General features: G+C 43.6%; 1 long non-coding RNA gene across 1 annotated transcript in view; it reads left to right on the top strand.

Annotated features, from left to right (window-relative positions):
* The first annotated feature begins 2,719 nt into the window (after positions 1-2,719).
* The window catches only part of LOC116977715, a 117,683-nt gene continuing 94,738 nt past the window's right edge, over positions 2,720-25,664 (top strand). The window contains exons 1-2 of the long non-coding RNA XR_004413285.1: positions 2,720-3,532; positions 21,845-21,915. This is a non-coding gene — a long non-coding RNA (uncharacterized LOC116977715). The remainder of the gene's footprint in view (positions 3,533-21,844; positions 21,916-25,664) is intronic.

Here is a 25,664-nt window from a genome sequence, read left to right as displayed (position 1 = left end):
GGACTCCTCCATTGCCAGAGTGAGGCCCACGCAAACTGGGGATCAGCATTTCATATTCCACTTGGTTAGCTTACAACCCAACAGTATGAACGTTGAATTCTATAATTTTAATTTTGGTTAACTAATCTACAAACAACCCTTCTTTCCTCCCCCCCCCACCCCCCACCCCACCCCACCCCCACCCCATTCCCTATACCCCACCTGGTCTTGCACCCATTTTCACCTTCCCATTCCACCTCTATTCTGTCCTCTGGCTTCACACTTCTTCTTTCCATCTCTCTCTTTTGTCTATTCATCTCTGGCCTTTATCTAATTTATCTAACTTCAGTCGATCCCCCCCCCCCCCCCCCCCCCCCCGGCCTATCCCTGTTCTATCCCTGTTCCTATCCCTGTTCTATCCCTGCTCCTGGCCTATCCCTGTTTTCCAGAGGTGCTGCCTCACCTGTTGAGTTGCTCCAGCACTTTGTGCCTACTCAGTCAATATTGACACTCAGACATTTTCAGCTGGCTTTTACCGTTAATGGAATGCTTAGACAATAAGTTGTTCAATGTTAAGAAGGTGTAAGTCTGACAGGTGCTCGGGTGGCACACCTGTGATGAAACATAATTGCTCCCTGAATTAATGAAATTGTTCCCCTGAAAGCTGCTTGGAAATGGAACCCCATGTGATTCTTCATCAAATGATGGATGATACCAAATAAATGTGCCACTAAAGGTCAGGATTGTCTGTGTCGGTGCAAGCATCTCTTGTTGTAGTCAGTAATAATCACCATCATACAAGCTCTTGCATGGAATATTTAATCCCGCAGATGTAAACCCGCTGTGTTTCTTCTCAACAAACTGTAGTTGGAGTGGATGGGTGGACAATGCAGAGGGCTTTGCCCTTTCCGCAAATGAGTTTCATGGTCTCTCAGAGTTTAACAGCGGTGGGAGATTGCAACCTTCACGTGGTCCGCCCTGTTTCGACGAATGCAATCAACCCGGCGTGCACAATCAAATAAGATCAAATAGAACAAGTTGTCCTACAACTTTAGGCTGTGCACGCCATACGCAAGAAGAAGCAGAAGAAGAAGAAGTGTTTAACAAATGCTAGGAATACTTTTATTGCATCAAGTGTCCCTTCCAGAAAATGAGTTGATGGGAGCAACACAGTTGCTGGGAGCAACACTGGTGCAGCACCATAGACCTGGGTCAAATCCAGACCTCGGGTGTTGCCTGTTTTCATGTTTTCCCTGTGACGACGTGTATTTCATCCAGCTCCTCCGGTTTCCTCCCACATCTCACAGGGTTCATAGGTTAATTGGCCTCTGTAAAATTGCCCCTAGACTGAGGGAATTCGACAATTCACCTCTACATCATTGCGAACATTGGAACTGTTGCTCTACAATGCTGTGAACTATATTCAGCACTATGTATCTTTCCATTTTCTTGTTCTAAACTACTTGAGTTTGACATTTTTTACACCTTCTCAGTTTTACACCTTCTCAGCTCTCCCTCAGCCCTCGGGCTCCTCCTCTTCCTTTTTCCTTTCTTCTCCCCGCCCTCCCCCACCCTCCGTCTGAAGAAGGGTTTCGGCCCGAAACGTTGCCTATTTCCTTTACTCCATAGATGCTGCTGCACCCGCTGAGTTTCTCCAGCACTTTTGTCTACCTTTGAGTTTGACATGATTGCATAGTATATCTGATCTGCTTGGATAGCATGTAAAACAAAGCTTTTCACTGCACCTCGGTACATATGACAATAATAAACCTAAACAAACTGAGAGAGTGGATGAGAAAGTGGGATAACAGAACTAGTGGGAAGGGTGAACGCTGGTCAGCATAGACTCGATGGGCCGAATAACCTGTTTCCATGCTATATCTTTAAGTCTAAAACTGAGGTGGAACTAAAACAAATGCAAGGACGTGTAAATCGATTCACTGTTATGTTTATAAAGTGACAAGAGTCATAGCAAATTGTTAGTCTGCATTGTTTCAAAATGGATTGTGCGCGTTGTCTCCATGCCCTTCCCTTGAAAATGTTGTACACGCTACCGGGGCGATAACTGGTTGCTAGAAGGTAGCCCATGGCTAATGCTCCCCTTACTGTGCATCTCTGCCGCTAGTTTTAACTAGTCAACCTTCAGTAGTCTTCCCGGGAGATTGATAAGCATTACGGCACAGTGGCGCAGCGGTAGTGTTGCTGCCTAACAGCGCCAGGGACCAGGGTTCGATCCTGACTACGGGTGCTGGCTGTACGGAGTTTGTACATTCTCCCACTCTCCGGTAAATATTGTAGATTGTCCCCAGTGCTAGTGTCGGCGCGGAGTCGGCGGGCCGGCCTGTTCCCTCGCTCGCTGTATCATTAAAGTATGGAGTTTAAACAGAGACTTATTGGGAAGAGTCCTGTTTGTGTCGACGGTGCTCCTTCGGCCCATCGCGTGTCTGCGGGTTCCATCTAATGAGTCCCTTTAGCCCACTGTCTCCCTATGGTCCAACCAGGAGGTCCTTGACCCCCGTCAGAGAATGCAATGGTTCGAAGGGAGAGCGGGGGTGGAATGGAAGGTGAAGCGAGCGGGGTAGAGGAAGGGAGAAGTGTGTCTCAAGAGACAACAGTTGGGAAGCTTATCATGGGCGGTGGAAACAGGAGGCTGGGAGATCATTGTTGTGCAGCAGTGTGGGGAGCGCGGAACGCCAATAACCAACGAGATCAAGAAAGCGCCGGGACGAACACGCCTGGATTTCAGCACCAATCCAGTGGTGACAGCTCCGTATCGCAAGGTGAGCTTTCCAAAATTGGAAGAGGGATTTCGGCTTTCTGCGATGCTGATCGAGAGAGGGGAAGAGCGGGAATACCGCCGCTGGGCTCTCTAACAAGGGGCCGCTTACACAGGGCAGAGAGAGAGAGAAAGAGAGAGATAGAGAGAGGGCGAAGACGGGAGTGGGCTCAGCGCGACGAGGAATCTGTCGGACACAGCACGAGTTTGGAGCGGCTCTCTCCGCTCTGTTCGGGTCCCTTAAATTTCGGCTGGGGATTCGAATATCATTCCAGGACAGGACTCTCTGTAAGAATTTCAACGCTCAGCCGCCGTCGTTTTGTAGGTGATATTTAACGCTGTGTATACACCTAAGCTGAATTCAGACTCGGCGCTCACTCCAATTCTGGTGCTAACTACAGACTCTTCCTGTACTTCTCCGCGTTGCTGGGGAAAACGAATCCTGGATCTCTGCGTTTCGCTACCATTCATCACATTTTCTTTTTCTCTATCCACAACTGTCGGTTCAGAAATGAGCCTTTGTATCGATCAGAACTTGGGATCTCCCGGATCAGAATCTTAAGGGGCGAAACAGTACAAGAATCAACCAAGAAAGGAAACTGTAGAAACCACTTGGACAATGGGAGGAGCCGGAGCGCCCTGTGTGTAGTAGAGCTGGTGTATGGACTTTACAAATTTAATCTCTGAAACTTGAATACTCTGTCCCAAAGTGCACATTCTCGATTCCGAGAGAGAGAGGGGAATCGAATTGAAGATAATCCAAGACAATCGTTGAAGGTAGGATATCATGGATTCTCCAATTACTTCAGAACGGGTTTAATTTGATTGGGTGTAAAACGCTGCTGATTTTGCGTTTCCCGGGCTCACTGGAGTGCACACTAAACATCCTGCAATGTGTATGGTTGTAATCAACGATATTTGCACGGCATAGTTTAATCCACTGTTGCAGACCGAGAGCCAGCTCTTGCTGGATGGCTGATATTTTATTTTATTTGGTGGGGAGGGGGAGTTTGGGTGGGGGGGTGCAGGCATGACCCGCATCTGCACGGATCAATGTCAGCGCTGTGGAGTGATGCGTGGTTTTAAACCGACAGAAGGCTGTTGAAGAAACGCAGCGCTATTCTCTCTACACGCCGCCTGGAGATGTGAGCGCACGGGCTCCCACTGCTGGATGTAGAAATTTGCCCCGAGCTACAAGGAGAACGGCAAGCCCGGGCGGCTAATGTTTCTGTGCTTCAATTTACGGTGAAGCCACACTCGATGAAGACACGCAAAGATCATTCGTTCACTGGCCTACACGTTGCCTCTCCGGCCCTCCCAGAGATCACCGACGTGGTCGGGGTTGGCCTCACAGGTCTAGTTTAGTTTAGTTTAGTTTATTGACACGTGTACTGAAGTACAGTCAGTGAAAGGCTTTTGTTGCCTGCTAACCAGTTAGCGCAAAAACTATACATGATTGACAATCAAACCATCCACAGTGGACAGATACAGGATAAAGGGAATAACGTTTAGTGCAAGATAAAGTCCCGTAAAATCTGATTAAAGATAGTCCGAGGATCTCCAGTGAGGTAGATGGTAGCTCAAGACCACTCTCTATTTGTTGATAGGATGATTCAGTTGCCTGGTAACAGCTGGGAAGAAACTGTCCCTGAAACTGGAGGTGTGCGTTTACACACTTCTGTACCTATTGCCTGATGAGAGAGGGGAGAAGAGGGAGTGAATGGGGTGAGACTTGTAACGCTTGTAATATTGGCAAATATTACAAAGTATGCCCCCCAAATGAAGGGATTGGACTTGCACTAATGGCCAGGGAAATCAATAGTGAAAGAGTGTGGCTAACCTCCAACATCATAGGTTTGAAGCCATCTCATCATGAGTACTTTTCAGTCCCACTTCATCCTTACTGCACTGAACACTGCAATTCTTTTGCTGAACCCTCCAATTAAATGTAGGGTGGGAGATGATGAAGAATCGTCACCGGACCCTGAGAGAAGAGGGTGGATGGTGAGGGAGGGATGGTTACTGAAGGGGGCAGGGTGAGAGGAGAAAGGTTACTGCAGGGCAAGGGGGGTCATCAAAAGGTCATTCCTTCTCTTCCCTGCTGCCGTCAGGTAGAAGATACAAAAGCTTGAATGCACACGCCACCAGACTCAGGATCAGCTTCTTCCCGTCTGTTATCAGGTGTCTGAACAATCTGATTCTCCTCTACCTTATTGCAGACATGACTTTGTCTCTGCAACTGATGTGCTACAATGCTGCGATCTATATTCAACACTCTTTCCCTTTGCTCTACCTATTGTATTTGAGTTTGACTTAATTGTATTGATGTATAGTATTATCTGATTGACTAGGTAGCATGTAATTGCAGGGTGAGGGGAGGGCATGAAAGGGTGAAGGGTGAGGGAGGAAAGATCGTTGTAGGGTGCAGGATGTTGAAATCTCGACCCGAAGACTCAAAGACTCATTGTGTTGACTCATTCGTTATTTTACTTATCAAAGGAGAGCGCACGCATCCATCAAGGGCTGAGGTCACAACTCCAACGATACTTGTAATGAACAGGTATTTATACAGAGAAATAAGCAAGTTTCTTAACATGGCATGTGAAAGTTCTAACAAACTGTTGAGCCAAGCAGTTAGTTCTGCAATGTGCACCTGATGAGCACAGCAGACATATTTTAGTACTTGTGATGAACTGCCCACATGACTACATGACTAATGCTACGTTACTAATGGTGAAAGGTGATGAGGAGGAATTTCTTTAGTCTGAGGTTAGTGAATCTGTGGAATTCATTGTCACAGATGGCTGCGGAGGGCAAGTCAATCGATGTTTTTAAGGTGGAGATTGACATATTCTTGATTAGTAAGGGTGTCCGGGGTTATGGGGAGAAGGCAGGAGAATGAGCTGGAGAGGGAAAGATAGATCAGCCAAGATTGTAAGGCGGAGTAGACTTGATGGGCCAAATTCTTCTCCTAGAACTTATGAACTTATGGCTGTGCATTTACTAGTGAAGTAAACACATTTATAGCTTTTGTGTCAATTAACCCAACAAGCATTTTGGAAATTGCCATGTTACTCTTCTGCAACGGTAAGGGGAGTAAGGTCACTATAGAATGGTGGGTGAAAAAAAAACTATCACTGGATAGAAGGTGAGTAACAAAGAGTAATTGATGCAAGGAGATGTTGGAGGAAGGTCACCAAATTTTATATAAAGGGACATGCAATTCATTGCTATGAGGGAAATAAGCAAGAAGAAATGCAGAAAATATTTTAATATTTTGTATATATTATCTCCTATAACTCACATTTGTCCACAGTACATGGACAGTTCTTTCAAAAGGATGGGACATTTTAATATAGTTTCAATATATATTTGCCCATGACTTCTATCTGACCTTTTAACTACATCAATTTAAGCCTCATCCCCCCAAAAAACACAAAATGCTAGAGTAACTCATTGGGTCAGGCAGCATCTCTGGAAGACTTGGATGGGTACCGTTTCAAGTTGGGACCTTTCTGCACAATGATTGTAATGGAGAGAGGGGGGGGGGGCGCGGAACTGGAAGAGAGGTATATAGCCTGAGAAGTGATAGTGAGAAGTAGCCTGGATTAGGTCATAAGGGATACGAGTAGAATTAGGCCATTTGGCCCATCAATTCTACTCCTCCATTCAATCATGGCTGATCTATTTCTCCCTCCTAACCACATCCTTCAGCTTTCTCCCCATAACCTCTTAAAGATGAGGGGGACCTCTTGATTGGCAGATGGGTGGACAAAGACCAGCGATAAATAGGAGACGAAAGATTGTAAGATAATGAGAGAAGAGTTGTGAAATATGAAGGCAGCTTCATATGAAGGGGATAATACTGGAAGTGGATGGTGGAAGGGGAGAGCACGGCAGAAGTATGGGCGCACCTGGGTGGGGCTCATGGGCGAGAGGAGGGGATAAAGAGTGGAGGGGGAGGGTGTTACCTAACATTGTTGAATTTAATATTCATCCTATTGTGTTGCTTCTCTCTGTGATTCCTACTGCTCTCTCACTCTCACTCTTCAACCATGTTCTGACTGCTCTCCTTCAGTCTTCCTTTAAATTCCAGCAGGAACAATGTTTAATCTTTATTTAGTCATTTTGCTTTCAGGCAAAGTAATTTTAATCAAGCCATGATGAGGAAGGCAATGCTTTCCTCTTTCCAAATATAAATTCCTTTTCGTATTCCATGGATTGTGCAGTTAGTGAGCTTTTGTTCAGGGTTCAGCTAGCAATGAGTTTTAGATCACGTTACAGCAAAGCCAGGTACGAATTTTCCTGAAACACCACAAAATATCCACGGTTCCCCACGTCCTTAATTTCCTCTCAACATTATCCCAAGACATTTTACAGGCTCCTTGTATGTAGAATTTTTTAACAATCCTGTCAGGTTCACATTTACATCCATTATAAATCATCCACTGATTTCACTGCAATTAATGTTAGAATGCTTTAAAATAATGGCACGCAGCTTGCAGGATTTCTGGTACAATGCACTGAGGCAAATGGCCACACAATTTACCAAATCATCTCCACAATTCTCTTTTTTTTTCATTCATTTGCCTGATGTTACATTTGACATCCAAATCACTTTGTATCATATAATTTATAGAATGGAGAACATAGAACAATACAGCACAGAAACAGGCCCCTGGGCCCAGGATATCTGTGCCGAACATGCCAAATTATATGAATCCCTTATGCCTGCACATCTATATCCCTCTGTTCCCTGCATGTTTGTGTGCCTATCTAAAAGCTTCTTAAACGCCACTATCGTATTTGCTTCTACAACTCCCCGTGGCTGTGCATTCCAGGCAACCATCACAAAGTATAACAACTTTTCCGGACATTGCCTTTAAACTTTCCACTTTGCAAATCTTTCAGATCCGATTTAACTAGGATTTTTTCATAAGTAATTGTGTTTGGTCTTATTAATCTGATACAACATCCTCTAAATTCTCACTTATTATTTTAAATAGCCCCTTTTATTTGTTAATATACAATCGACAAGAGGTGCAGGAGTAGGCCATTCGGCCCTTCGAGCCAGCACCGCCATTCAATGTGATCATGGCTGAACATCCCCAATCAGTACCTCGTTCCTGCCTTCTCCCCATATCCCCTGATTGCTATTTTTAAGAGCCCTATCTAGCTCTCTCTTGAAAGCATCCAGAGAACCTGCCTCCACCGCCCTCTGTGGCAGAGAATTCCACAGAATAGAATCTCATGTCATGTTCCCACATCCTCATTACATCAATATACCTGATTTTCCTTTTGACTTGCATTCAACAAAAGCTGTGCACATTTTCTTAGCAGTAATTGAGTTTTACATACAAGGACACAACTTGGAAAGCAAGGTTACAAAGGAACAAAAATGACATATCAAAATTACGAAATATATCAGCTTTGTTCTTTGATCCGTAACCATAAATCAAAAAATGTTGTTGAATAAACATTGTAACTTTTAGTTATGTGTGCAATTATGCCTTCTTTTGCCCTGAATGAACAGTTCAGAGAATTACCCACAACCAATTCCCATTATTGTATTCATCTTAATGTCATTGTCGGAAATATGCAAATTTGGAAGCGTTGGTGCATCATTCTGCCTGCTGGGTATTGCCCCTCCTTTTACCAAAAGCGACGGAAATAGTCCAGCGCTCTGCTCGATTCTCCCTCACTAGTTTAAAAAATCTGTCAGAGCATCAAGAACTCATTCATCTTTCAGTCTAAATTGAAATTCTAAATGGGTTTATAATCTTATATAAATGTTTCTTAAACGTAATGATAGTACCTGCCACAACTACCTCCTCCGGCAGCTCCTTCCATACATCTACCTCCATATGTGTAAGAATGTTGTCCTTCAGGTTTCGATTAAATCTTCCCCCCTCACCTTAAACCTCTGTCCTTTGATTGTCGATTCCCATACTATTGATAAAAGACTCTGTGGATTTACCCTCTCCCTTACTCCCATAATCTTATCCACCTCCATAAGATCACCCCTCGGGGACCTGTGACTGTAGTGAGAGACAGATCCTGTAGCATTTCCTGCAGAGCCTATTATTCGAGGTTATAACATGCAGAATTAAGGAATTATATTGCACTTGCCAAGGAGAGATCTACAACTGTGTGGGATGAATGTAAGAAGAAGAAAAAGAAGATGGCAAGCCTTTAATTACAATTTAAGACAGAGTATTTTAAAAGTCAATCTCATTCAGATTTGTTGGCTTGCACCCTTGGTACACTAAATTGTGATCGCAACCCCACAGTATATCAGGAGATTGGCCAAAGAGGCATTTGAGCCAGTCTTACAGTGGTTTACACCTTGAAACCACTATAAAGCTGCTAAAGTGGAACCAGTGCAGATTGTAATGGGACCATACCCAATGCAGGACATGTGCAGACACTTTGCTGTTCATCAGATAAGATAAGGCTGCAGCTTTAAGATTCTCATCTAAATTAGCAGTTGGGAACAGGAAGCTTCACATGAAATCTAGAGTCAGGCAAGTTTGCCCTTTCTCCTCTATCTTGTCGGTCTGCTGTATGAGCCTTTTCATAAGTTCATAATTTAAAGGAGCAGAATCAGACCATTTGGCCCATCAAGTCTACTTTGCCATTCAATCATGGCTTTAAGATTCTCATTCTCATTCTGTTTGGCAGATGGTTGGGCATGACGTTGGGAATGTGGGATCGGCATCTGTCTCCATCACAGGAAAGAGTCCTGGACATGGGAAGTAAATATTGTGCCTTTATTTATGAAGGGAAGCAAAGAAAAAGTAGGGAACCATAGACAACCAAACTGAACATCTGTGTTGGGAAAGTTACTGGAGACGATTATAAGGTATGAGGTATACATGCATTTGGAAAGAAAGGGTTAATTATCAATAGTCAGCAAGGTTTGGGGTGTGAGAGATCATGTCTTGCAAATTTGAGTTTTTTGAAGAAGTAACCAAGAAGGTTGATGAGGGCTGAGGGCAGGTCCATAGAAATGGCCTATAAGGTCTTCAGCAATGTTAATGAAGAAAGGACCACAGTGGTAGCCTATAAGGACTTCAGCAAGCCCATTGATAAGGTTCCACATGGTAGGCTACTCTGTTAGATCTCATGGGATCTAGTGAAACTAGCCAACTGCATACAGAATTGGAGGCTACCCTCTACTAATATAGTGAGTCTAAATTGAAAGCATTAAGGCTTTCCTTAAATCCCAGCATTCACACTTTTGTGAGAAATTCAAACACTGCATTCAGTCCTTCAACCTTTAATACCTCGTCATGGGTCGATTAACAGATGGTGTCAAATTTCACGTGATAATCCCAAATCTGATAGGGAACCAATACTTTGATCAGCTGATCTGCTAATTCAGTATTCCAATCCAGGAATAGAAGATTCTGTTTTAAAAATAACACTTTAATCATCGACAGGGGAAAAAAGCTTAAGCTCCTGCAAGGGACCATGATAAAAATATGTGCTGCTGACAATAATGGTGACCACAGAAGGGATGAAGTGATTTATTTATGGTGAATGTTTAGTTTAGCTTAGTTTAGAGATACAATGGAAACAGGCCCTTCGGCTCACCAAGTCAGCGCCGACCAGCAAACACGCCATACACTAGCACTATTCTGCACACTAGGGACAATTTACAATTTTTAACGAAGCTAACTAACCTGCAAACCTGCATGTCTTTGGAGTGTGGAAGGAAACCGGAGCACCCGGAGAAAACCCAGACGATCACAGGGAAAACGTACAAACTCAAGCCAGCACCGCCATTCAATATGATCATGGCTGATCATCCCCAATCAGTACCCCGTTCCTGCCTTCTCCCCATATCTCCACTATCTTTAAGTGCCCTATCTAGCTCTCTCTTGAAAGTATCCAGAGAACCGGCCTCCACCGCCCTCTGAGGCAGAGAATTCCACAGACTCACAACTCTCTGTGTGAAAAAGTGTTTCCTCATCTCCTTTCTAAATGGCTTACCCTTATTCTTAAACAGTGGCCCCTGGTTCTGGACTCCCCCAACATCGGGAACATGTTTCCTGGCTCTAGCGTGTCCAAACCCTTAAAAATCTTATATGTTTCAATAACATCCCCTCTCATTCTTCTAAATTCCAGAGTGTACAAGCCCAGCTGCTCCATTCTCTCAGTATATGACAGTCCCGCCATCCCGGGAATTAACCTTGTAAACCTATGCTGCACTCCCTCAATAGCAAGAATGTTCTTCCTCAAATTAGGGGACCAAAACTGCACACAATACTCCAGGTGTGGTCTCACTGGGGCCCTGTACAACTGCAGAAGGACCTATTTGCTCCTATACTCACCTCCTCTTGTTATGAAGGCCAACATGCCATTTGCTTTCTTCACTGCATGCTTACTTTCTGTGCGGATATTGAAGTATTGGATATTGTCTGTGAACTCTGGGTGCTCCAATTTCCTCCCACACTACAGAGACATGTAGGTTTGTAGGTTAATTGGCCTCTGTAAATTGGCCCTAGTGTGTAGGATGCAAAAGTGGGATAACTTAGAACTAGTGTACGGGTGATCAATGGTTGTCGTGGAATTGGTGGGCTGATGTGCCTGTTTCTATGCTGTATCACTAAACTAAGTTAAATTAAAGGTTCCACAAGTCAGTGGAGATGTTGCATTTCATCAAGGAAACTTTGAACACCTGTCAATTTCTTTCCAGAAATGCCCAATAAAATTCCTTTCGTCCATCTATTCAATCCTCCTTTTCTTAACAATCAAACACACTGATATTTGTCGTTGACTGTCTATTTCTTTATCTTCCCAAATCTGTTTCTGTTCTTTTTGCAACTGTTGAAGAAATCGCCGACCATTAAATTTATTGGGGCGGCACAGTTGCGCAGTTAATGGAGCTACTGCCTCACAGCGGCAGAGACCCAAGTTTGCTCCTGACCTCAGGTGCTGTCTGTGTGGAGTTTGCACATTCTCCCTGTGACCACAAGGATTTCTGCTGGATGCTCTAGTTTCCTCCTACATCCCAAAGATGTGCGGGTTTGGAGGTTAATTGGCCTCTGGAAAATGTGTGCAGTGCAAAAGGAAATCCTTCAGTCCATCTGTTCAATGGACAGTGTGTAGGGAATGGAGGCAAAAGTAGGATAACGTAAAACTTGTGTGAACGGATGATCGATGGTCGGCATGGACTCGGTGGGCCGAAGGACTTGTTTCCATGCAATATTTCTAAACCAAAACTAAATCATTTTAAAACTACTGCTTGATACAAAAAGGCTGGTTGACAACTCTATGGATATCTTGATGACTGAAAGAAGGGAGAACCAGTTTAACAAAGAAAGCACAAGGAAAATGAGCCCCTGTAAATTTAATGCTCAGTGAAGCTTCACAAAGGCTTCTTTCAATCCCTGAATTCCCAAGATCACCTTGGCCACCTATTGATGCTTGAAAGATTGCATTCCACATATCCACATTCATTATTCAAAGGGAAAAGGAGGGGTAAACTTATTGAAACATATAAGATCCTTGTGGGATTTGGCAGGGTAGATACCAAAACGTTCCCACTACTGGGAGAATCTCAAACAAGGTGACATAGTTACAAAATTAGGGGCCAGTTATTTAAAACTGAGCCGAAAAGGAAGTTCTTCTTGCAGAGGATGGTTAGTTGGAATTCCCTTCCCGACAGGATCATGCAGACTGGCTCATTTAATGCATTTAAGAAGGACATTGATAAATCTTTGAAAGATCAGTGAATTGTGTTTTGAACTAGCACAGAAGAGGAGATGAGACCTGGGGCAGATCAACCATGATCATATCAAATGGTAGGGCAGGCTAGATGGTCCAAGTGGCTCACTCCTGCTTCCATTTTCTAATGTTCTTATGTAATTATGTCATTATGTTTAGTTTAGTTTAGTTTAGGTTAGAGATACAGCATGGGAACAGGCCCTTGGGCCCACCGAGTCCACACTGACCATCGATCACCCGTTCACACTAGTTCTATGTTAACCCATTTTCTCATCCATTCCCTACACAATAGGCGTAATTTACAGAGGGCTAATTAACCCACACACCCGCATATCTTTGGGATGTGGGAGGAAGCCGGAGCACCCAGCAGAAACCCACACGGTGACAAGGAGAATATGCAAACTCCAGAGAGAAGCACCTGAGATTCGCATGGAATCCCGATCTCTGGTGCTGCGTGGTCACGGCTCTACCGATTACATTGCAGAGTTTGCTCCTTCTGTACTTCTATTTCTAACTATGTTTATTTTTGGAGTCCTGAAAACCACTAATAAAAGAGTTCTGTGAAAATGTTTGCTGGAAACATTTAGTATTAATCACCTCTGAGACATTTTCAGTCATTTGCATCATTGCAAAACCCTTTTTTTGTTGCAGATAGAGTTTGGACTACTGTAAACTGTCTTCTATGTTTTTTCTAGTTCTGATCGAGTGTAAACTGGCCCATTGCTTTTAGTAGGTTCAATTAGGTGGAGTCTGTTTGGCTTCAATCCTGAATGCCTGCACCCTGTAAGTAGATTCATGTGTCCACCAACAATGGTATGCCTCACTACTCACTTCATTTATTAGAACATCGAATATAAAATAGCACAGCACAGGAACAGGTCCTCCGCCCACAATGTCTCACCAAAACATGATATTAAGATGAACTAATCCCATCTGTCTGTACATGAACTGTATCTCACCATTTCTCTGCTTGTCCATGTGCCTATCTGAAAATCGTTTAAACACTATCACCTTCCTCACTATCCCTGGCAGCAGGTTCAAGGCACCCATCACCCTCTGTGTAAAAAAAAAACTTGCCCCGCACAACTCCTTTAAACCGCCCCTCACCTTAAACCTATTCCCTCTGTTCTTTGATTTTTCCATCCTGGGAAAAAGGTTCTGACTGTCTACACTATCTATGCCTCCCATAATCGTATATACTTCCATCAGTCAACCCTCAACCACTGGTGTTCCAGAGAAAACAATCCAAGTCAGTCCAACCTCTCCTTGGAGCTAATACACCCTAATCCAGGCATCGTTCTGGTAAACCTCCTCTGGAAACCTCCCTTTCCAAAAGCCTCCACACCCATCCTGTATTAGGGTGACCAGAACTGCACACAATACTCCATATATGGCCTAACCAAATTCCTACAAAGCTGCATCTTGACTTCCTGACTCTTTTATTCAATGCCCCGACCAATGAAGGCAAGCATATCACATATCTTTACCATTCTATCTACTTGTACTGCCACTTTCAGAGAGTTATGGACATGGACCACAAGAACCCTCAGTACATCAATGCTGTTAAGAGTCTTGCCATCAACTGTATATTTCCTTTTGCTTTATGTTCTTTTTTTATGCTGCATGTAACCCTACCTGACAGTTTATAGCTGTACAGCTGCTCAAACTGATTACCAGAGAAATGAAGCCCTGGTCCTTTTACGCTGTAATGTTATTTCCTCTTACTGTACTGCTTTTACTGAGCCAGGCTTTATCATCAACAACCTTGACACATCCCCTTAAAGCAGCATATTGCCCTTAATGTTCTAGAAATCTCCTGCCCTTCCCCTAACCCCGACTGTGATGAAAAGCCTGTGTTTTAATAGCTTATACGTTCCAATCTTAATAATTCTCAAAGCTCAATATGCCTCCACCAAGCTTATTTATTTATGTCTGCCTGCTTTACTGTAGAAGGTCACCAGAGACATTGTTTTCTAATCTTGTTTGTGTTGTTGATGGAAACGGACAGGCTTTTTTGTGGACGTGGTTTAAACTGATATTTGTTATAATAATAATTTGAGCTTGTGAATGAAACATAATAATTGAATGAAAGAGGCGTGGAGGAAGTGTCATTTAATGATCAGTGGGTGAAGGTGAAAGGTATGAGAGTGAGGTGCCCAGATTGATTTTTAGGATAATTCATGATGCAGAAAGACATAGGATCTCTGCTCACTGCTAATCCGTCGCAGCAACTGTATCGTCATAAAATGTCACATTGATTCCAGCTCTGTGGAAAGATCGGCGACCCATTTTCGCTTTCCCCGTATGCTGCCTGACCTGCTGAGCAATTGTCCTCAATGACGTTATTTGCAATTTAAATTCGCAGAAGCATCTTATTCTGTGACCAAGTGGACCAGTGAGATTAAGTGACATTTTAAACCATTAGGATAGATTCAATCAGGCTGCTCAACATTAAAGATAAAATGTCGGTTCTGCAGGATAATCAGCTCAAATTCTTGCTATGTCTCCAAACCATGGGTTAGCAGTCTGTAACAGTTTATTTGCTTGTGTCTCTACAAGTTAGTTAACTGTAACAATCTCCATTTCATCTTCAGCTCATCAGCCAATAAACATGTCAGTCCCTCGAGCTAGCTGTCCATTTCCATTTGTTCTGCTGCCTGTCCCTGCACGCGTGTTGTGTCCACCAGCCTGTCTGAATGTCAATCAGTAACACTCAGCAGCTCAGTGGTGCCGCGGTAAAGTTGCTGCTTTACAGCGCTAGAAACGCGGGTTCAGTCCTGATAATGGGTGCTGTACTGAGTTTGTACATTCTCCCTGTGACCGCGTGATTTTTTTTGTGCCCTCCCACATTCCCAAAGTCATGCAGGTTTGTAGGTTTATTGGATTGGTAAAAAATATAAAATTGTCCCTAGTATGTAGGATAGTGTTAGTATATGAGGTGATCACTGGCCGGCACGAAGGGCCTGTTTCTGTGCTGTACGCTATAGTCTAAAGTCTCTAAAAGCTTGGGGTTTCACCGATTGCTCAGCCCTCATTCAGCCAGGATGTGGATTGGTGCTGGGTGGTGCCAAGGGCAGTGTTGTCATGATATCCCACTTTTTCACCTGCACTGTAGACCAGTAGACAAAGGAACTGTTGGGTTACAAATTGGACACAAACTGCTGGATTAACTCAGTGGATCAGGCATCATTTCTGGAGAACATGGATCGGTGACATTTTGGGTTGGCACCCTTCCCGAAGAAGCAACCAGATCCAAAATGTGAGAAGTTATGTTCTCCAGAGATGTTGCCTGACCCGCTGAGTTACTCCAGCACTTTGTGTCTTTTTTGTTTTGCTCTGTGGACCACTTGTCCCGTGTGGGAGGGTGGGAAATGGCACTGGGCATCCTGAGAGCAATGATCAGCATGTTTAGAAAAGAACTGAAGATGCTGATTTATACCAAAGGTAGACACAAAGTGCTCGAATTACTCTGCGGATCAGGAAAAAGGTCTGGAGAAAGATGTCTTAAAAAATATACCAACCCAAAATGTCACCCATCCATTTTCTCCAGAGATGCTGCCTGACCCGGCAATTTGTATCTATCTTTTACATAAAATACAAGTGCTACACCTACAACACAGTGGGCCCTCTGCAGACTATAAAGCTGTCATAGAGAAGCCAAAAGGCTCATAAGTGGAAACTATACAGAAGCTGAGACATTATGTTGCATTCTTTTATAGTATTTTCATGAATCCTTTCTGCCTTAATACTTTAACCTGTTTAATAGAAATGGATTAAAATTGGAGAAATGATCAGTGTTATTTTAGGAGCTCGTGTATGGGGTGAACTAGGCAGTGAGATTCAGGGTTAGTTGACTTGTCCGGAAATCCAAAGCAATTAAAACCATTTACACGATACTTGTCAGCTCTCTTGCCTTTTGCATGGCTGGTTAGGGCTTCAGGTCTCACTGAAGGGGACTCTGCATGTTATCTAGGCTGTCTTTATCACGAGGGAACCACACTGACAGAATGCTGTCCATTGAAGCAGATGTGGAACCCACTCTCTCGAGCATTGTGAAAGATGCCGTTGCAACATTTTACCATTCTCTCCAGGTTTCTGGAAAGAATGTGCAACTTATGTTGGATAGAACTGATTATCTGATCATTATCATATTGCTGTTTGTCCATCTTCTGGGAGAAAAGTGGCTGCCATATTGTCCAACTTTACGAATGTAAATGCAAAGCCAAAAATACTTTGTTGGTTATGGGGTGCCTGGGGATATCCTGGGGTGATGGAAAAAGGTGCAAATATGACAACATTGATGTTCATGCATACATCAACCTGACAAAACGTTCTAGCTTTGACAAGTGATTCATCAAATACAGTGTAAGGATTTCCAAGCATCTGGCCCATGGTGTGTGCTTTATCCAACCTGAAAAGTATGTTGAGTTGAGGACAATCAGGCCCATATTCATAAGTTCATCTGTTCATAAGTTATAGGCGAAGAATTAGGTCATTCGGCCCATCAAGTCTACTCTGCCATTCAATCATGGCTAATCTATCCTTCCCTCTCAACCCCATTCTCCAGTCTTCTCCCGATATGCCTTAGAGAATCAGCCAATCTCCACCTTAAAAATATCCATTGGTTTGGCCTCAACAGCCTTCTGTGACAATGAATTCCACAGATTCTCCACCCTGTTAAATCCCATTGACCATGGAGATGAGACTTCCTCCCATTTTGCTGTCCCAACAAGATGGACATCTTCCCAACTCTCCCACCCCCCACTCACCTACTTTGAGTACCAAAACCTTCCGAAGCAGCTGTCTGGAGTCTAAAGATGCAATACCAGTTTAATACATGTTTCGCTCAAGATGCCATTTTGGTCCAGAGTCAAAATAAGCACCAGGAACAGTTTCTCTGAGATCATTAAGGGTGTGATTGATAGCTAAATTTCATGCCAATGCAATACGGTGAAATGCAAGCCAATTAGCAACAGCTCCTATCAGCAACCATCGTGCAGGAGAGAAAAATCATCTCTAAGGAGTTGGAATACTCCCAAAGGCTTCTGCTGCTCTCATTGCTAACTGGAGGGTTGAAGAGGACTTACAAAATGCATTGGAAGATCTTCTGGTGCAGGATGGAGCTGCAGATGCTGGTTTATACTAAAGATAGACATAAAAAGCTAAAATAACTCAGTGGGTCAGGCAGTATCTCTGGAGAGAAAGAATAGGTGACGTTTCAGATCAGAATCCTTCCTCAGATCTGAGCATTTTGTGTCAATCTTTGGAAGATCTTCTGGAGCAGGTTGTCAAAACTCAAGAAACATGTTTTCTGAAATCCTCAGGAATTTATCAGAAATGTATGAATGCTGCTCTATTTCACGCCTCTGTAAAATGTGGGAGTCAGCAGTAGAGAGGAGGTCCACATGATTATCCTGCAAATGGGTCCTGCCATGGATAAGCAATGGGAGGGGGAGATGAGACAAAACACACCAGTGCCAATTGCTGTCGGGAGGTGTGAGAAGGGTGCCAGAGATACGAGGGCAAGAAAGGCTCCTTTCTTCCTCTGGCTAAAGGACACCCTACTCACGTGGACATCCAGTGATATGTAAGGAAATAGTCACCCCTCTGACTCAGTCCATCAGCCATCCTGAACCCACTCACATTGAATGCCACACCTTCCACACCTCGGGGCTGTTTGCATGTTTGCAGGCTGCTTGAAAATTGCTTCAACTCAGCACAAGTGTTGAGTAAAGTTTTAGGTGGCATAGTGGCAAAGCGATCGAGTTGCAGCCTTACAGCGTGAAAGAACCGGGTTCGATCCTGACTATGTCTGTACGGAGTTTGTACCTTCTCCCCATGCCCACGTGTGTTTTCTCTGGATGGTCCAGTTTCTTACCACATTCCAAAGATATGTAGGGTTACAAGTTAATTGGCCTCTGTAAATTGTCCCTAGTGTGTTGGATAGAACGAGTGTACGGGTGATCGCTGGTTGTTGCGAACTCGATGGGCCAGGGGGCCTATTTCCACACTGTATATATAAACTCTAAACTCTAAATCCTTATTCTAAAATCTTCAACATCATGGTTGTTAATATGTAACCTCAAAATTGCATGGCTGGTTCCAACTAAAGATACTAGAGGAGCTTGGTTCCAACTTTCAAACAGCCATGTATCGGCACCTTTATACCTGATTTTACCAGCGACTGACGGCTATATTTTTTGTCTTATCCTATCCCTCTTTTAAGCAGGCTGAGGCAAGGAATAGGATTATGGGACAATGATAGCGGTGGAAAGGTTTGGGGAGTGATATCTTCTAACAATTATGAAGTGAAAGAGTCTCCTATATCTTCCATGTTATCCCTGAGGGTCCTCTGATGTACTGATCACAAGAGCATGTGGCACGGCACACATTGCAAGGAGAGGACCTTACTTATTATGGCATCTTTCACAACCTCAGGAAGCTCTAAAGATCTTATTGCTTCCTTAAGTGTATTGGTATTGGTATTCATTTATTATTGCCAAGCATAACGAGATTGAGTGAAAAGCTTTTGTATGCATGTTGCTGTGAGGACCCTTCTTCAGACCCAAAACCATCACCTATTCATGTTTTCCAGAGATGCTGACTGACCTATTGAGTTACACCAGCACTTTATGTCCTTTTGTGCAAACCAGCATCTGCAGTTCCTTATTTTGACCGTCTCAAGGGAAATTAGGGATCGCAATAAATGCTGACCATGCGAACAACACCCAAATCTCCTGAAATATTGAATTGAAAGCCTAGGATTCTTGGTTCATTCAATATATTACAATGGTGTTACATCATTATATCACATGCAAGTTCACAATTACTGTATTACTGGATTCTACTTAGCAAAAAGGAACAAGCTCTTAAAGTCAGGAGATCAGCTGGATAATACACTTAAAATGTGAGGAATAACAAAAAAGTCCCCTGTGATTCATTCAACCATACTCAAGTATTATTAATATAATCTTTTCCATGAATCCTGGAAATTCATCGAGGTTACATTACCACAAGTTTTAATATCTATATTGTCTCCTGTCCATTGTTGTAATAGATGTGCCAGTGACATTAAACCATGCAGTGAAAATGATTAAATCAGTCCATTAAAGTAGCCGACAATGGAACTGATGTAAATGCATTAAATGCTCCAGTGATAATATCAAGCCGAGTAATTTCCAGCCAATGATGCCTTGTAGGAAGTTGAATGTCAGTGCATGAATTGAGCAACATTTAGAACATAGGGATTCATTCCAGTTTGTCTGCAGTGACAGTACATTACAGCTTCAGTCCTGGAGACTTGTTCATTATATTTTAGTTTTAGTTATAGTTTTAGAGATACAGCACGGAAACAGCACACCGGGTCCACGCTGACCAGTGATCCCCCGTACACTAGCACCTTCCAACACACTTGGGACAATTTTACAATTACCTAAGGCGATTAGCCCGCCAACCTGTGCGTCTTTTATAGTGTGGGAGGAAACCGGAGCATCCGGGGGAAACCCATGTAGTCACAAGCAGAACATACAAACTCCATACAGATAGCACCCGTAGTCAGGATCGAACCCGGGTCTCTGGTGCTGCAAGGCAGCAACTCTACTGCTGCGCCACTATGCCACCCATGCATCGTATTGCATGAATGAATAAAAGGCACAATCAAGTCTTTGTTGGCTTATCAAATTCCACCCTGCAAATTCCACTATACAAAGGAACCACAATATAATTTCCTTTTTTGTGGGCTATTCCTCATACTTTTCTCACCAGTCCCTTCAGCCCATCATCCAAGCAGGTTCTCAGACCAATCCTACCCTGATAATCATGTCACTCATGCACGTTGGGTTAAGTTACAGTGGCCTTTAAACCTGCCAATCAGCACATCTTTGGAAAGACAAAATCCATGTTCTCCAAGGATGCTGCCTAACCCTCTGAAATACTCCAGCATTTTGTGTCTTTCCATGGTAAACCATCATCTGCACTTCATTGCTTCTAGCACATCTTTGGGATGTGGGAGGAAACCAAAGCATACAATGCTACACAGGGAAGGTGCAAACTCCACAAAGACAGCACCCTCGGTCGGGATCCAACCTGTTTTGCTGGAGCCTTGGTGTCCCTCTTCCTGCTGCATGGAAACTCAGCCATTGATTTCTGATGCACTTCTAGTGAGGAACTGGTCGGTCAGATGGGTCATCAGTCTCTGGTGCTATCTTGGTGACTCCAGAAATTACAAATCAATCCCTATTATCCAGCCCTTCACACTTCACAATGATTCCATGATTTATTTCCATTTGCCACAGTAATCCTCATTTCCTGACTTCCCTCTTTGCTAGCACCATGTTATCTGAAATCTCATTGAACGCACTATGGAAGTCCATGATAACAAGATTCAGAACCATTTCCTTATCCAACAAATTCATGACTTGCACAAATGCAGCATTCACTTTGTTAGGCATGACTTTCTCATTACAAATTCATGTTGGCTTTCTGATCGGTTTTTATTTGTCCAAGTGTTCAGTCACTCTGTCCCTCGAGAGCAAATCCACTAAATGTTCCACAACAGATGTTATCGTAATAGGTCTATAATTTTCTAGTTTCTCTCTCCCACTCTTCTTGAATAATGGAGTGATATTGGCAATGTTCCAATCCAAGGGACCAATTCCGGAACCAAAAGAACTTTGGTAGATTAGTGCTGGAGTGTGTGTAATGTTATTATCAATTCTTGTAAATCCTGAGAAACTATTAAGTCCTGGATGTTTGCCAATTTACAGTCATATTATTTTCTTCACTAATAAATTTTAATTTGCATCAAACCTTGTGGGTCTTCCCCCTTGATTTGTTTTCGGATACCTCTCTTCCTTTAATGTATTAACCTCATTCTTGGTTATGAAGACCAATGCAAAGTATTTTCCTAGCAGTCTGAAGGTCTCAACCTGAAACATCACCTATTCCTTTTCTCCAGAGATGCTGTCTGACCCACTGAGTTACTCCAGCTTTTTGTGTCTATACTTTATTTATTTATTTATTGAAACAAGGAACTGGTTTGCAGACTGTTCACAGCTGCAGATTTTCCCCTTCCCTTTCCACTGCCTCCATCGTGGAATTATTGTTGGCTTACAAAAAAAATTGCTGGTTTACAAACAAAGACACACAGTGCTGGAGTAAATGAGTGGATCAGGCAGCATGTTTGGAGAACATGGATAGGTGACGTTCCAGGTTGGGACATTTATTTGTTGATAGCACCTAATGTCTCACAGAAAATAGGGATCAAAGCTTTGGCTACAAATTGAATAAAACAACATGGAACAAAATTTAAGCAAGCTGAGTAATTAAAAATATATTAATTTTGTTTTTGTCTTGCAGGAGAAGAGATCAACCTCTGACCTTTGGCGGGAGCGCTGCATGAGGAAAGGGGCTAAGGGATCATCGTGAAGGTAGGAGCTCTACAACACCACCTATGGACAATGTATGTATTGCAGGCGTTACTTCCATGTGAGCAATGGTGTTGCCTTTTAAACCAATGTAAATAAACATGTGTGTCAAGATTAAATGTTTGCACACAGCATTAAGAGGTTGGAAGTAGGTGTGACCAAGACCCATACTTGAGAGCTGCAATTACCGGGGGCCGGGAGGAGCAGGGGTGGGGGCTGGGGGGGGGGGGGGGGGGGGGGCGGCAAGATACCGGCTCACAAAGTTGTCCGTATGTCAGCTATGGGAACGGACCTGCTGGCTCCAGCCAGGCCGGAGTTACGGTGACCTGGCCACAGGGGGCAAATTCAACCCGCCGTTCAGCTGTGGAAGTCCCATTGAGGTCAAGATCAGCCGCCTCACCAGGCCTAGGCACCACATTTTCTGGGGGACTTCCAGGGATGGATTTTATCCGGGTTAAAGGGAGCGGGGGGAGATCACCAGTGGCTGAAAAATGGGGGGTAGACCTGTACATATTTTGATAATGCATGAAATGGATGTGCTGTCAGTTTGTTCAAATGGAATTGTGGTGAGTTGGATCACATGAATGGCGCATAAACCATTGGGGTGTTGAGTTGTGGTTGATGGAAGAGTCTGGATAAGCTGGACAGAACCTACAGATGCCAAGTCTATTTTAGTAAACCAGGTTGAGTCTGAGAAGACCATATATTCTCTGCAGCAGCCATAGTTTGTGCAGATTGCCCCAAAACAGCAGAGACTTAATTATTCTATGTTTGTGACTGGGATCAGGAATAGTTGATGGGGATGGAACAAGAGCAAGATTGAGGGCACAGCTAGTTGAAACGGGGAGTTTGGAGAGACGCATAATCAGGAGCGAGCTGAACAACAAAAAAGCCAGAGAACAAGCAGTCAGGCCTGGAGTAGAAGTACAAGTCCAGTGGCATTGAAGGTTGGATCAGCCAAGAGACAAACAAAATAGGTGTAACATCTTCCATGGCTAGCTTCAATACTCACTGACACAAAGGGTAATCACAGTTTGGCGCATGTTCAGGATTATTCTGTAGTTATATAATTATGTGGATATTTATTAAAACAAGTACCAATCTTCAAAATAGCAAAAACAACCTGTTCACAATTTAACTTGCAAGGATATTGTTAGGCTATTGTAACTAATCATCTGGTGTGGAACATTCCAATTCTCTGCCCTTGAGGACAATGGGTGAATATGCCTGTTGATTTGCCCTCATTGAAATTTTTGTGATGAGATTAGGGAAGACATTGCAGAAATAAGGAACTGCAAATGCTGATTTTCCAAAAAAAAAAAGTTTTTAAAAAAGAGCTTTATTAGAGGGCCAGCAATTCAACATGTTGGTGGACAAAGGGGCATCATCGATAGCTGGCCTACCCTTTCCAACAACTGGAGAGGTTATTTGTATCACAGTGCAGGGTGGAAACCAGTGATGGCAGAGAGAAGTGAGTGGCAGATACTTAAAATAGGAGAATACACGTCCCTGTGTATTTCTGGATCAGTCCAACAATGAACATACTCTGCTGGGAATATATATACTCAGGGACACAGGTTCTGCAATGGACTTGGTAATGGAAAAATCAGATGAATAAGTCCTTGAAGGGTGGCACAGGGATGAAGGGGTAGAGTTGCTGCCTTACAGTACTAGAGTCCCAGGCTCGCTCCTGATTAAGGATGCCGTCTGTACGGAGTTTGTACATTCTCCCTGCAACTGCGTGGGATTTCTCCGCGTGCCACAGTTTCCTTCCACATTCCAAAGACGTGCAGGTTTGCAGGTTAATTGGCTGCTGTAAATTGTCCCTAGTGTGTAGGATAGAATTAGTGTGCAGACGATCGCTGGTCGGCGTGCACTCAGTGGGCCGAAGGGTTTGTTTCCACGGTGTATCTCTAAACTAAAGTAAAACTAAACCAAAATCAGGGATAGCGAACATGCATAACTAATAGAGTACACAACATAGGCAACAGAGCCACAGCAGCCCAAATTATCGGGGACTGTAGCCAGGACAGTGTATATGGATTAATTTGTCAGCCATTCCCAGGGGTGTAGGCTAGATGCAAACAGGAAGCTCTACTGCAAGAGCCTCCAAGAAAATGTCTGTTTCTCCTGAAGAATAAACCCATTCATATCTACTACTTCAGTGTCTCGGTGGATAGGAAAGGTTTAGAGGGATATGGGCCAAATGCAGGCAGGTGGGATCAATGTAATAAAAAGGAATTACCGATGTTGGTTTATACCAAAGATAGATACAAAATGCTGGTGTAACTCTGCGGGTCAGGCAGCATCTATGGAGGAAATGGATAGGTGACATTTTGGGCCGTGACCCTTCTTCAGACTGATTGTGATAGGGGGGTGAAGGGTCTGAAGAAGGATCCTGACCCGAAATGTTACCTATCCATTTTCCCAAAAGATGCTGCCGGACCCGCTGGGTTACTCCAGCATGTTGTGTCTATCATAGGCAGGTGGAACTACTGTAGATGGGGCATCTTGGACGGCATGGGTAAGTTGGGCCGAAAGGCCTATTTCCATGCTGTATGATTGATTGACCCTTTGAGTAAATTAGTTAATTTATTGCAATAGCAGGAAGCTCTCGGTGTGAAAATAGGACGGAGCGCAGCAATGTGGTTTGGTTAATGGGGTACAACAACGAGTGGTATGGACAGTGGGGATGAGCCCAATAGCCTGTTCCTTTGCTGTGGAGTGGGAATGGAAATCGGTGGGAGTGGGCAGAGGTGAAAGAATCAGATGGGAACTCCGCCGGAGAGCTGAACCACTTCAAGGTGGCCTCCCATGGGGTGGGGGAGGGGGAGGGGGGGGGTGACCGTGGGTCAAGTCAAGAGTCAAGTCAAGAGTGTTTTTTCATCATATGTCCCAGACAGTTCATTGAATTTCTTACTTGCAGCAGGACAACAGATTATGTAAAATTAGTAGTGTAAAGAATGTAATAAACGAAGAAAGACGTTCAGTATGTATCTATATGGACATATACATACGTATACACGAAAACAAAAACAATAATAGTGCAAAATAGACAAAACCAATGTCCCCAAGTCTATGAAGTTCAGAGCTTATTTGGAGGTTGTAGGGTTTAATAGTCTGATAGCTGTAGGGAAGCAGCTGTTCCTGAACCAGGACGTTACAATTTTCAAGCTCCAATATCTTCTTCTGGATGGCAGGAGTGAAATGAGTGTGTGGTCAGAGTGGTGTGGATATCTGATGATGCTGGCTGCATTTTTGAGGCAGTGACTCTTGTAAATCCCTTAGATGGTGGGGAGGTCAGTAACCGTGATGGACTGGGCAATGTTCACCACGTTTTGCAGTCTTATCAAAACTGACGCGAAATACTGCAGATGCTCGAAATCCGAAATAAAACTGGAAGTGCTGTGGATACTCAGCAGGTCAGAGAGTGTCTGTGTAGAGAGGGTCAATGTTTTGGTCTGTATGCTTCAACTGACAGATATTAGGATTCAGCAGGAGCGAAAGCATAAGCCACAGTACAATAGTGTGTAACCAGGTGAAAACAAAAAACTAAAGAAACCAACTAAGTTGCCAACTACAATTTTCATTCTTTGTTAAACATCAGTGTAAAGGACAGTTTCATTGGAGATGTGTCGGAACAGGATGTGGCACCTCCAACAACCCAGGTTCAATCCCGTATTTGGATGCTTTCAGTGTGGAGTTTGCACGGTATCACTGTGAACATGCGGTTGCTGCAAGATGCCCCTGGA

This window comes from Amblyraja radiata, chromosome 10, assembly GCF_010909765.2.
Source record: "Amblyraja radiata isolate CabotCenter1 chromosome 10, sAmbRad1.1.pri, whole genome shotgun sequence".
NCBI classification, from domain to species: domain Eukaryota; kingdom Metazoa; phylum Chordata; class Chondrichthyes; order Rajiformes; family Rajidae; genus Amblyraja; species Amblyraja radiata.
This window is presented reverse-complemented; position numbering and strand designations above follow the sequence as displayed.